Genomic DNA, 12,026 nt, shown 5'->3' with positions numbered 1-12,026 from the left:
ACCTCGAGTTATACCTCGAATACTAATAAATATTTTCAGCATGAGAACAAATCAAAAATAATGTGTGAGGTTTAATATAATTTTTTTATCGACATATTCTACCAAAAAGATTATGAGAAAATTATAAAGTTATAGAAATTTTATTAGCGTACTGACAGCTACTGAATTTCGGCTTGCGCGAAAAACGAATTGAAATAATTTATTGTAAACATGAACCAGGAACCACGGAGCGCTTATCCTGGCAGTCGAGAAATTTTATCAGCGGACTGACATCTACTGAATTTCGGCTTGCGCGAAAAACGAATTGAAATAATTTATTGTAAACATGAACCAGGTACCACGGAGCGCTTATCCTGGAAGTCGAGAAATTCTATTAGCGGACTGACAGCTACTGAATTTCGGCTTGCGCGAAAAATGAATTGAAATAATTTATTGTAAACATGAACCAGGAACCACGGAGCGCTTATCCTGGAAGTCGAGAAATTTTATTAGCGGACTGACAGTTACTGAATTTCGGCTTGCGCGAAAAACGAATTGAAATAATTTATTGTAAACATGAACCAGGAACCACGGAGCGCTTATCCTGGAAGTCGAGAAATTTCATTAGCGGACTGACAGCTACTGAATTTCGGCTTGCGCGAAAAACGAATTGAAATAATTTATTGTAAACATGAACCAGGAACCACGGAGCGCTTATCCTGGAAGTCGAGATATTTTATTAGCGGACTGACAGTTACTGAATTTCGGCTTGCGCGAAAAACGAATTGAAATAATTTATTGTAAACATGAACCAGGAACCACGGAGCGCTTATCCTGGAAGTCGAGAAATTTTATTAGCGGACTGACAGTTACTGAATTTCGGCTTGCGCGAAAAACGAATTGAAATAATTTATTGTAAACATGAACCAGGAACCACGGAGCGCTTATCCTGGAAGTCGAGAAATTTTATCAGCGGACTGACAGCTACTGAATTTCGGCTTGCGCGAAAAACGAATTGAAATAATTTATTGTAAACATGAACCAGGAACCACGGAGCGCTTATCCTGGAAGTCGAGAAATTCTATTAGCGGACTGACAGTTACTGAATTTCGGCTTGCGCGAAAAACGAATTGAAATAATTTATTGTAAACATGAACCAGGAACCACGGAGCGCTTATCCTGGAAGTCGAGAAATTTCATTAGCGGACTGACAGCTACTGAATTTCGGCTTGCGCGAAAAACGAATTGAAATAATTTATTGTAAACATGAACCAGGAACCACGGAGCGCTTATCCTGGAAGTCGAGAAATTTTATCAGCGGACTGACAGCTACTGAATTTCGGCTTGCGCGAAAAACGAATTGAAATAATTTATTGTAAACATGAACCAGGAACCACGGAGCGCTTATCCTGGAAGTCGAGAAATTCTATTAGCGGACTGACAGTTACTGAATTTCGGCTTGCGCGAAAAACGAATTGAAATAATTTATTGTAAACATGAACCAGGAACCACGGAGCGCTTATCCTGGAAGTCGAGAAATTTCATTAGCGGACTGACAGCTACTGAATTTCGGCTTGCGCGAAAAACGAATTGAAATAATTTATTGTAAACATGAACCAGGAACCACGGAGCGCTTATCCTGGAAGTCGAGATATTTTATTAGCGGACTGACAGTTACTGAATTTCGGCTTGCGCGAAAAACGAATTGAAATAATTTATTGTAAACATGAACCAGGAACCACGGAGCGCTTATCCTGGAAGTCGAGAAATTTCATTAGCGGACTGACAGCTACTGAATTTCGGCTTGCGCGAAAAACGAATTGAAATAATTTATTGTAAACATGAACCAGGAACCACGGAGCGCTTATCCTGGAAGTCGAGAAATTTTATCAGCGGACTGACAGCTACTGAATTTCGGCTTGCGCGAAAAACGAATTGAAATAATTTATTGTAAACATGAACCAGGAACCACGGAGCGCTTATCCTGGAAGTCGAGCTTCACCGCGTAGCGGACCCGAAGCGCGGGATCCGGGAGGTTGAGAACCCGGTACTCGAAATACGTAGCGGCCCGAAGCGCGGGATCCGTGAGGTTGAGAACCCGGTACTCGAAATTTGCGGAGCGCGACTCTCATCCGTCCGCTCTACTGCGCGGTTGTTACCCGACTGAGGAACTCGGCTAGCCGATTTTAGATTGGTGACGTCACTTTCCGAACATCCGAAAATTCAAACTTTGGTTTCGAACTGTAATACTACGTATGATGATGTATGATGTATGATGTACGATGTACGATGTATGATGTATGATGTATGATGTATGATGATATGATATGATGTATAATGATTTTAGTTTTCACGTTTCATGCAAGAAATACACACTTTATCTCTCCTGCCGATTCCAGACTCAAGCGACCAGTCCCTTCGATGGTCAGCCGTTGACTGCAGATATATTCTTCAGTGAACGGGTCTGCTAATAACGCTGCCGTTCTGCGACAGTTGGATGATGAAAAATTTCGCTCGTATCTTTCAAATGTGCGTTAAAATACACTCGAAGTGTTAAGAAGCGTCGTTCTTTCTCTCCCTATCACCTTTCTAGGTCTTTAAACCACTACGCAGCGTTAAATACTGTCTCATATACGAAGCATCCATTTCATCTCGTTCAAAATTAGCGCATCCGTGATGTATTACAGTTACTCTGAATTTTTTTCCATCCGAATACTTTTCGAAAAACAATTCTGCTCCTCCACCCAACGCAGATGCTTCACTTGCGACCAGCTAAAACAGCGTTTCGATTCTATGCCTATGAAAATTCAAGATCGAGAGAGCAAATGAAAAGTTGTTGGAATAATTATGAATACTAATGTTATGGAATACATCGAGCGCGCGTCGAATAAAATCCCATTTCGAAATGAAAAATACTTCTCTTTTCATATCATAGCTAATCTAGTAATATAGGTAGATAGGATGGTTGGAGGTGTTCGGAAATGGTAGGACATTTCAAAAGTTAAAGTCGACGACGATCCGGTGCATCAATTTTATCGTTACAGATTTTCTTTTCCCATGAAGCATAGAGTATTCAACAACGATAATGCAGTCCTTAAAATTCATCATTCATCTCTGTCTGGAAAGCTAATTCGCAAGGCGTGGTATTCTAGATATGTCAAAACTAAGCTAGCGGCACGTGTTTGCATTATTAGAAAAATACCCGTACTCTACATACACTGTTTCTAATCTTTTGCTACATTTGGTTTAATCCCCATGCTTCCACAGCACGAATAGTCGGAAATGTTTTTGATTATCCATAATAAAATAAAAGAAGTAACAAAGCTTAAATTTATTGTTAAAGCTCCAATGAATACATCAAACTGCGGTCGAATTCATTTATTATTTGCACATGACTTCTGTACATTTGATCAATTATTCCTAAATACATTGAAACATATGTATTTATAATGAAATATCATGCAATGGGCTGTGTAAACTACAAACTATAATTTCTATCAAATAGCTGCTTTTATGTCAACTGGGCTTTGAGACTCGGTTAAGTTGGATCTCGATTTTTGCCATTGTATGTAGAACATTGGGTTACAAGAACAAATGCGAATTACGAAGAAATCCGTATTAGAGGTAAGGATATTTTAGTTCAAGTACACCTATACACAGAAATCCGTATGTGAATATACTAAGACCTCTGTGTTTATTGTAAAAGTCTAGTTTTAAATATGTGTATATATTTATATACACATGCATAAGTATACGTATACATATATACACATACATGTACATAAATAATTGCCAAGAAATTATAAACACTCACAACTTGTCGCAAATGGAGTAAAACGTAAGGTTAATAATATACAAATTACACAAGCGCACCATAAAACATGGCAAGGGTAATCCTAGTGCAGTGATTGTACAAACTGAAGAAATATACATTTACATATACATGATATAAATTAATAGACTAGAAAAGAGTATTTAGAGAGCTTATCTAATTCCGATCTTGTCACAACAGATCATTAACATAATCAATATACGGTTAAAGCTGTATTAGCTACATTCACTATTAGAGATAATATTTTTTATCCATTTTTATAGTTATTTAATTTCTTGTACAACAATTTTTCAAATGTCACCGCAAAATGCCCAACGAGTTCTCGTAGTGCAAATACGAGTCCAATTACCTTACAGATGGCATTACATTGATTTTTGCCTTCTCGCGTCGAGTTTTAAATACAGAGAAATCTCAATGAAAGCTCATTTCTATAAGATTTATTGTAGTGCTGTATTCGTAGCTGTACCTGTTATTCTATATTATATACTGTCCTAAATTTTAAACACACAGCACAACAATGGCTGAAAGCACAATGGCAAGAAGAGAGGAGCAATTTGCATCCTAATAAATCTTTTCTTCTTCGTACGTCGCGGAGCGATGTCACGTCGGAGGATATGTACTAGTGGATCACTAGGTGGGGCACAGAACTGAAACATAATTGTGTTGAAAATCTTCAACATCTCTTACAGAAAGTAGGTACGTTGCCAGACCTTACATACCAACAATGAATATTCGTAGAGGCTATATTCATAAATACTTACAAAAGTAAGCTAATATTTTACCCGCAATTGCTTATTACTGATAACTTGATATGATAATATCCCCTACCCGCCCCTCCCCGCATACATCTACTTCTACTCCTACTCTACTCCAACTCCTACTACTACGACTACTCCTATTCCTACTCCGACTTCTACCACTTCTACTTCAACTCCCACTACTCCTACTCCTGATCCTACTCCTACTCTAATGAATATAATGAAAATGTTATACTCACAGTGTACAAGTCGTCGTCATCCTCGTCCTCCTCCTCGCCCACCTCGATCACCCGCAACCACCGCGAACTACCTCGGGTTATACCTTGAATAGTAATGAATATTTTTAGTATAAGAACACATCAAAAACATTGTTCAAGGATTAATATAAATAATTGATTAATCAATAATATGATCAATTTTATTATACAAGAAAATGTACCTGCCGAAAAATGTCGAAAACACAGGTTTTGTTTTTTGGCTGTAACTTAAGATGCGTTGATCGCAGCGTATTGGGACTGCGCCCAATCGTTTTCTCTCGCAAAATATTGTCGGAATAGTGCCTGAAAGAATTGATTCCAGCACTTTTCAAAATCGCGAAAATTTTCGCCAAAAATACAAAGGGGTTAACCTTCCTTTTTTTTTTACCAAAAAATTTTTCGTCTCAGAATTGATTCGTATGACTCTTTCCCGACCAATTGGACCCCAAGGAACTCAGAAAACGCAGCGAAAAGAGCGTGAGATCGACAGGAGAGAAATGGCGAGCGAAAAAGCACCTGCTGAAAAATGTCGAAAATTCGGGTTCTCGTTTTTTGGCTGTAACTTTCGATGCGTTGATCGCAGCGTATTGGGACTGCGCCCAATCGATTTCTCTCGCAGAATTACGTCGGAATAGTGCCTTAAAGAATTGATTCCAGCACTTTTCAAAATCGCGAAAATTTTCGCCAAAAATACAAAGGGGTTAACCTTCCTTTTTTTTTCACCAAAAAATTTTTCGTCTCAGAATTGATTCGTATGACTCTTTCCCGACCAATTGGACCCCAAGGAACTCAGAAAACGCAGCGAAAAGAGCGTGAGATCGACAGGAGAGAAATGGCGAGCGAAAAAGCACCTGCTGAAAAATGTCGAGAATTCAGGTTCTCGTTTTTTGGCTGTAACTTTCGATGCGTTGATCGCAGCGTATTGGGACTGCACCCAATCGATTTCTCTCGCAGAATTACGTCGGAATAGTGCTTTAAAGAATTGATTCCAGCACTTTTCAAAATCGCGAAAATTTTTGCCAAAAATACAAAGGGGTTAACCTTCCTTTTTTTTTTACCAAAAAATTTTTCGTCTCAGAATTGATTCGTATGACTCTTTCCCGACCAATTGGACCCCAAGGAACTCAGAAAACGCAGCGAAAAGAGCGTGAGATCGACAGGAGAGAAATGGCGAGCGAAAAAGCACCTGCTGAAAAATGTCGAAAATTCGGGTTTTCGTTTTTTGGCTGTAACTTTCGATGCGTTGATCGCAGCGTATTGGGACTGCGCCCAATCGATTTCTCTCGCAAAATTACGTCGGAATAGTGCCTGAAAGAATTGATTCCAGCACTTTTCAAAATCGCGAAAATTTTCGCCAAAAATACAAAGGGGTTAACCTTCCTTTTTTTTTTACCAAAAAATTTTTCGTCTCAGAATTGATTCGTATGACTCTTTCCCGACCAATTGGACCCCAAGGAACTCAGAAAACGCAGCGAAAAGAGCGTGAGATCGACAGGAGAGAAATGGCGAGCGAAAAAGCACCTGCTGAAAAATGTCGAAAATTCAGGTTCTCGTTTTTTGGCTGTAACTTTCGATGCGTTGATCGCAGCGTATTGGGACTGCGCCCAATCGATTTCTCTCGCAAAATATTGTCGGAATAGTGCCTCAAAGAATTGATTCCAGCACTTTTCAAAATCGCGAAAATTTCCGCCAAAAATACAAAGGGGTTAACCTTCCTTTTTTTTTCACCAAAAAATTTTTCGTCTCAGAATTGATTCGTATGACTCTTTCCCGACCAATTGGACCCCAAGGAACTCAGAAAACGCAGCGAAAAGAGCGTGAGATCGACAGGAGAGAAATGGCGAGCGAAAAAGCACCTGCTGAAAAATGTCGAAAATTCAGGTTCTCGTTTTTTGGCTGTAACTTTCGATGCGTTGATCGCAGCGTATTGGGACTGCGCCCAATTGATTTCTCTCGCAAAATATTGTCGGAATAGTGCCTGAACGAATTGATTCCAGCACTTTTCAAAATCGCGAAAATTTTCGCCAAAAATACAAAGGGGTTAACCTTCCTTTTTTTTTCACCAAAAAATTTTTCGTCTCAGAATTGATTCGTATGACTCTTTCCCGACCAATTGGACCCCAAGGAACTCAGAAAACGCAGCGAAAAGAGCGTGAGATCGACAGGAGAGAAATGGCGAGCGAAAAAGCACCTGCCGAAAAATGTCGAAAATTCAGGTTTTCGTTTTTTGGCTGTAACTTTCGATGCGTTGATCGCAGCGTATTGGGACTGCGCCCAATCGATTTCTCTCGCAAACTATTGTCGGAATAGTGCCTGAAAGAATTGATTCCAGCACTTTTCAAACTCGCGAAAATTTTCGCCAAAAATACAAAGGGGTTAACCTTCCTTTTTTTTTTACCAAAAAGTTTTTCGTCTCAGAGTTGATTCGTATGACTCTTTCCCGACCAATTGGACCCCAAGGAACTCAGAAAACGCAGCGAAAAGAGCGTGAGATCGACAGGAGAAAAATGGCGAGCGAAAAAGCACCTGCTGAAAAATGTCGAAAATTCAGGTTCTCGTTTTTTGGCTGTAACTTTCGATGCGTTGATCGCAGCGTATTGGGACTGCGCCCAATTGATTTCTCTCGCAAAATATTGTCGGAATAGTGCCTGAAAGAATTGATTCCAGCACTTTTCAAAATCGCGAAAATTTTCGCCAAAAATACAAAGGGGTTAACCTTCCTTTTTTTTTCACCAAAAAATTTTTCGTCTCAGAATTGATTCGTATGACTCTTTCCCGACCAATTGGACCCCAAGGAACTCAGAAAACGCAGCGAAAAGAGCGTGAGATCGACAGGAGAGAAATGGCGAGCGAAAAAGCACCTGCTGAAAAATGTCGAAAATTCAGGTTCTCGTTTTTTGGCTGTAACTTTCGATGCGTTGATCGCAGCGTATTGGGACTGCGCCCAATTGATTTCTCTCGCAAAATATTGTCGGAATAGTGCCTGAAAGAATTGATTCCAGCACTTTTCAAAATCGCGAAAATTTTCGCCAAAAATACAAAGGGGTTAACCTTCCTTTTTTTTTCACCAAAAAATTTTTCGTCTCAGAATTGATTCGTATGACTCTTTCCCGACCAATTGGACCCCAAGGAACTCAGAAAACGCAGCGAAAAGAGCGTGAGATCGACAGGAGAGAAATGGCGAGCGAAAAAGCACCTGCCGAAAAATGTCGAAAATTCAGGTTTTCGTTTTTTGGCTGTAACTTTCGATGCGTTGATCGCAGCGTATTGGGACTGCGCCCAATCGATTTCTCTCGCAAAATATTGTCGGAATAGTGCCTGAAAGAATTGATTCCAGCACTTTTCAAACTCGCGAAAATTTTCGCCAAAAATACAAAGGGGTTAACCTTCCTTTTTTTTTTACCAAAAAGTTTTTCGTCTCAGAGTTGATTCGTATGACTCTTTCCCGACCAATTGGACCCCAAGGAACTCAGAAAACGCAGCGAAAAGAGCGTGAGATCGACAGGAGAAAAATGGCGAGCGAAAAAGCACCTGCTGAAAAATGTCGAAAATTCAGGTTCTCGTTTTTTGGCTGTAACTTTTGATGCGTTGATCGCAGCGTATTGGGACTGCGCCCAATCGATTTCTCTCGCAAAATATTGTCGGAATAGTGCCTGAAAGAATTGATTCCAGCACTTTTCAAAATCGCGAAAATTTTCCCCAAAAATACAAAGGGGTTAACCTTCCTTTTTTTCTTACCAAAAAATTTTTCGTCTCAGAATTGATTCGTATGACTCTTTCCCGACCAATTGGACCCCAAGGAACTCAGAAAACGCAGCGAAAAGAGCGTGAGATCGACCGGAGAGAAATGGCGAGCGAAAAAGCACCTGCCGAAAAATGTCGAAAATTCAGGTTTTCGTTTTTTGGCTGTAACTTCCGATGCGTTGATCGCAGCGTATTGGGACTGCGCCCAATCGATTTCTCTCGCAAAATATTGTCGGAATAGTGCCTGAAAGAATTGATTCCAGCACTTTTCAAAATCGCGAAAATTTTCGCCAAAAATACGAACCTTCCTTTTTTTTTTACCAAAAAATTTTTCGTCTCAGAATTGATTCGTATGACTCTTTCCCGACCAATTGGACCCCAAGGAACTCAGAAAACGCAGCAAAAAGAGCGTGAGATCGACAGGAGAGAAATGGCGAGCGAAAAAGCACCTGCTGAAAAATGTCGAAAATTCAGGTTCTCGTTTTTTTGGCTGTACGGGTAGGATAGGGTGGGGTGGGGTGGGGTGGGGTGGGGTGGGGTGGGGCCGGGTTGGATGGGGTAGGGTAGGGTCCTACCCCCCACTCCATCACCTCACTGCCCCATGACCCGAACACCTTATAACCCCATCACCCCATCACCCCATCACCCCACTATCCCATCACCCCATTATGCCATAACCCCATCACCCCATGACCCCATGAACACTTCACCCCACCACCCCATCACCCCATCACCTCACCATGCGACTACCATCTATCACCTCCGACTACCTCCAACTACCGCCAACCACCTCTAACAACCACCCGTAACCACCTCAGGTTATACCTTGAATAGTTATCAATATTTTCAGCATAAGAACACATCAAAAATATTGTGTAAGGATTGGTATAATCAGTTAATTAATTAATAATATCAAATTTTATCAGCACATTTATAGCTACTGAATTTGTGCTTGCGCGAAAAATGAATTGAAATAATTTATTGTAAACAAGACAAGTTTGAAAAATTTTAGATGAAATGTAATTACAATTGCCATTAAATATTATTAAAATGTTAAACTCAACGAGCACAAATCCTCGTCCTCCTCCTCGATAACCTCTGACCATCTCCAACCACCGCCAACCACCTTCAACAACCACCAATAATCACCTCGGGTTGTACCTTGCATAGTAATAAATATTTTCAGTATAAGAACACATTACGAATATTGTGTAAAGACTGGTATAATTATTTAATTAATTATTAATATAATAAATTTTATCAGTGCATTTATAGCCACTGAATTTGTGCTTGCGCGAATAATGAATTGAAATAATTGATTGTAAACATGACGAGTTTGAAAAATTTTAGGTGAAATATAATTACAATTGCCATTAAATATTATCAAAAAGTTAAACTCACCGAGCACAAATCCTCATCCTCCCCCTCGTCCACCTCCGACCACCTCCAGCCACCGCCAACCACCTCCAACAACCACTGATAACCAGCTCGGGTTATACCTTGAATAATAATAAATTTTTCCAGCATAAGAACACATCAGAAATATTATGTAAGGATTGGTATAATTAATTAATTAATTAATTAATTAGCTAATAATATAATAAATTTTATCAGCGCATGTATAGCTACTGAATTTGTGCTTGCGCGAAAAATTAATTGAAATAATTTATTGTAAACATGATAAGTTTGAAAAATTTCAGGTGAAATATAATTGCAATTGCCATTGAATATTATAAAAATGTTCAACTCACCGAGCACAAATCCTCGTCCTCCTCGTCCTCTCCTTGAAGTCGAGTTTCGCTGGGTAGCGGACCTGGAGTGCAGGAACGATGGAGCGCTTGTCCCTGAAGTCGAGTTTCTCCAGGTAGTGGACCTTGAGCGCAGAAACTCCGGAGCGCTTGTCCCTGAAGTCAAGTTTCACCGGGTAGAGAACCTGGAGCGCAGGAACCACGGAGCGTTTGTCCTGGAAGTCGAGTTCCTGCAGGTAGTGGAACTTGACCGCAGAAACTACGGAGCGCTTGTCGTGGAAGTCTAATTTCACCAGGTAGCGGACCTGGAGCTTAGAAACTACGGAGCGCTTGCCCTGGAAGTCGAATTTCACCAGGTAGCGGACCTGGAGCTTAGAAACTACAGAGCGCTTGTCCTGGAAGTCGAATTTCACCAGGAAGCGGACCCGGAGCGCAGGATCCAGAACCCCGTACTCGAAATTTCCGGAGCGCGATTTTCATACGTCCGCTCTACTACGCGGTTGTTTCCAGACTGAGGAATTCGACTAGCTGATTTTCGTCTATACATATAGATTGATGACGTCAAGTGAAAAAAAATTTTGGGTGACGTCACTTTCTGAACATCCGACATCCAAACTCTGGTTTCGAACTTTAATACGATGTATGTATGATGATGTATGGATATATGATGTGTGATAATATGATATGATGTATAATGATTTCAGTTTTTACGCTTCAGACAAGAAATACGCACTATATCTTTCCTGCCGATTCCAGACTCAAGCGGCTACGCTATTGAAAACGGCAAGATTAGTTCGATTCAGTCTCTTTTATTGCCGCGTTTTTTTAACAGTTTTGTTCGGCGATTTTTAAGACGTACGTATACTTCCTGCTTCTATTCCGGAATATGTCAATATCTTATGTTTTACATTCTTTACCTGTTACTGTTTTCCTACCTATGAGATTTATTACCTTCACAAGGGCATGTTTACACATGACTTGCGCGTGAAGAGTGTTCGTTTGGTATTCATTGAATTCCCTGTATTTTTTGTAGTGTCTTTTTTTCCTGGTGTATTTGTGTTATTCTTTTCTGTGTCAGTAGTTGTTTTTCTTCATCTTCTTTACGTCCAAGTCTTCTGCATTGTTTTGTTATATTCTTTTCCTTGTTGAATTATCAACCTCTGAATTTTATTCTTTTCATTCTCTATTGCGTTCTATACGTACTGTGTTCATCACATCTTCTCATCAAATATTACTCCAAGGTATTTCATGCTTGGTGTATTTCCTATTTTTGCCCATTGGCATTCGTCTGTCATCTTAACACTCTTATGCAGTCACAGATTCAAGTCCATCACTTCTTTCATTTCGCTTTTGATATTGCTTCCGGATCAGATGTATTATTAATTTTCCCAGAGAAGGAAGTATGTCAGCCTTTTTCACTCATCTTTCGAGTACCTTACCTTTATTGCTAGTTATCGAGACTGGCCACTAGTTTCTGACATCTGTCTTTTCTTCGTCTTAGAGGAAAAGGAAAATCAAAGAAAGACCCTATGGATTTATACCGCGACTAAGTTTTGTCCCTAGGCAAAAAGGTAAAGACTAATTTCTCATTTCCATAAAAATGAGACACAAAAGCCATGAGTACAAACGGTTTCTAATAATTTTCACTGGAAGCTCCATTACAGATTAATATTTTCATTCCAAACATAAGGTGAAAGATCGATTGCCA

The sequence above is a fragment of the Neodiprion lecontei genome, chromosome 2 (genome assembly GCF_021901455.1).
Source record: "Neodiprion lecontei isolate iyNeoLeco1 chromosome 2, iyNeoLeco1.1, whole genome shotgun sequence".
In the NCBI taxonomy this organism is placed as follows: Eukaryota; Metazoa; Arthropoda; class Insecta; order Hymenoptera; family Diprionidae; genus Neodiprion; species Neodiprion lecontei.
Note: the sequence above shows the minus strand (reverse complement) of the source record.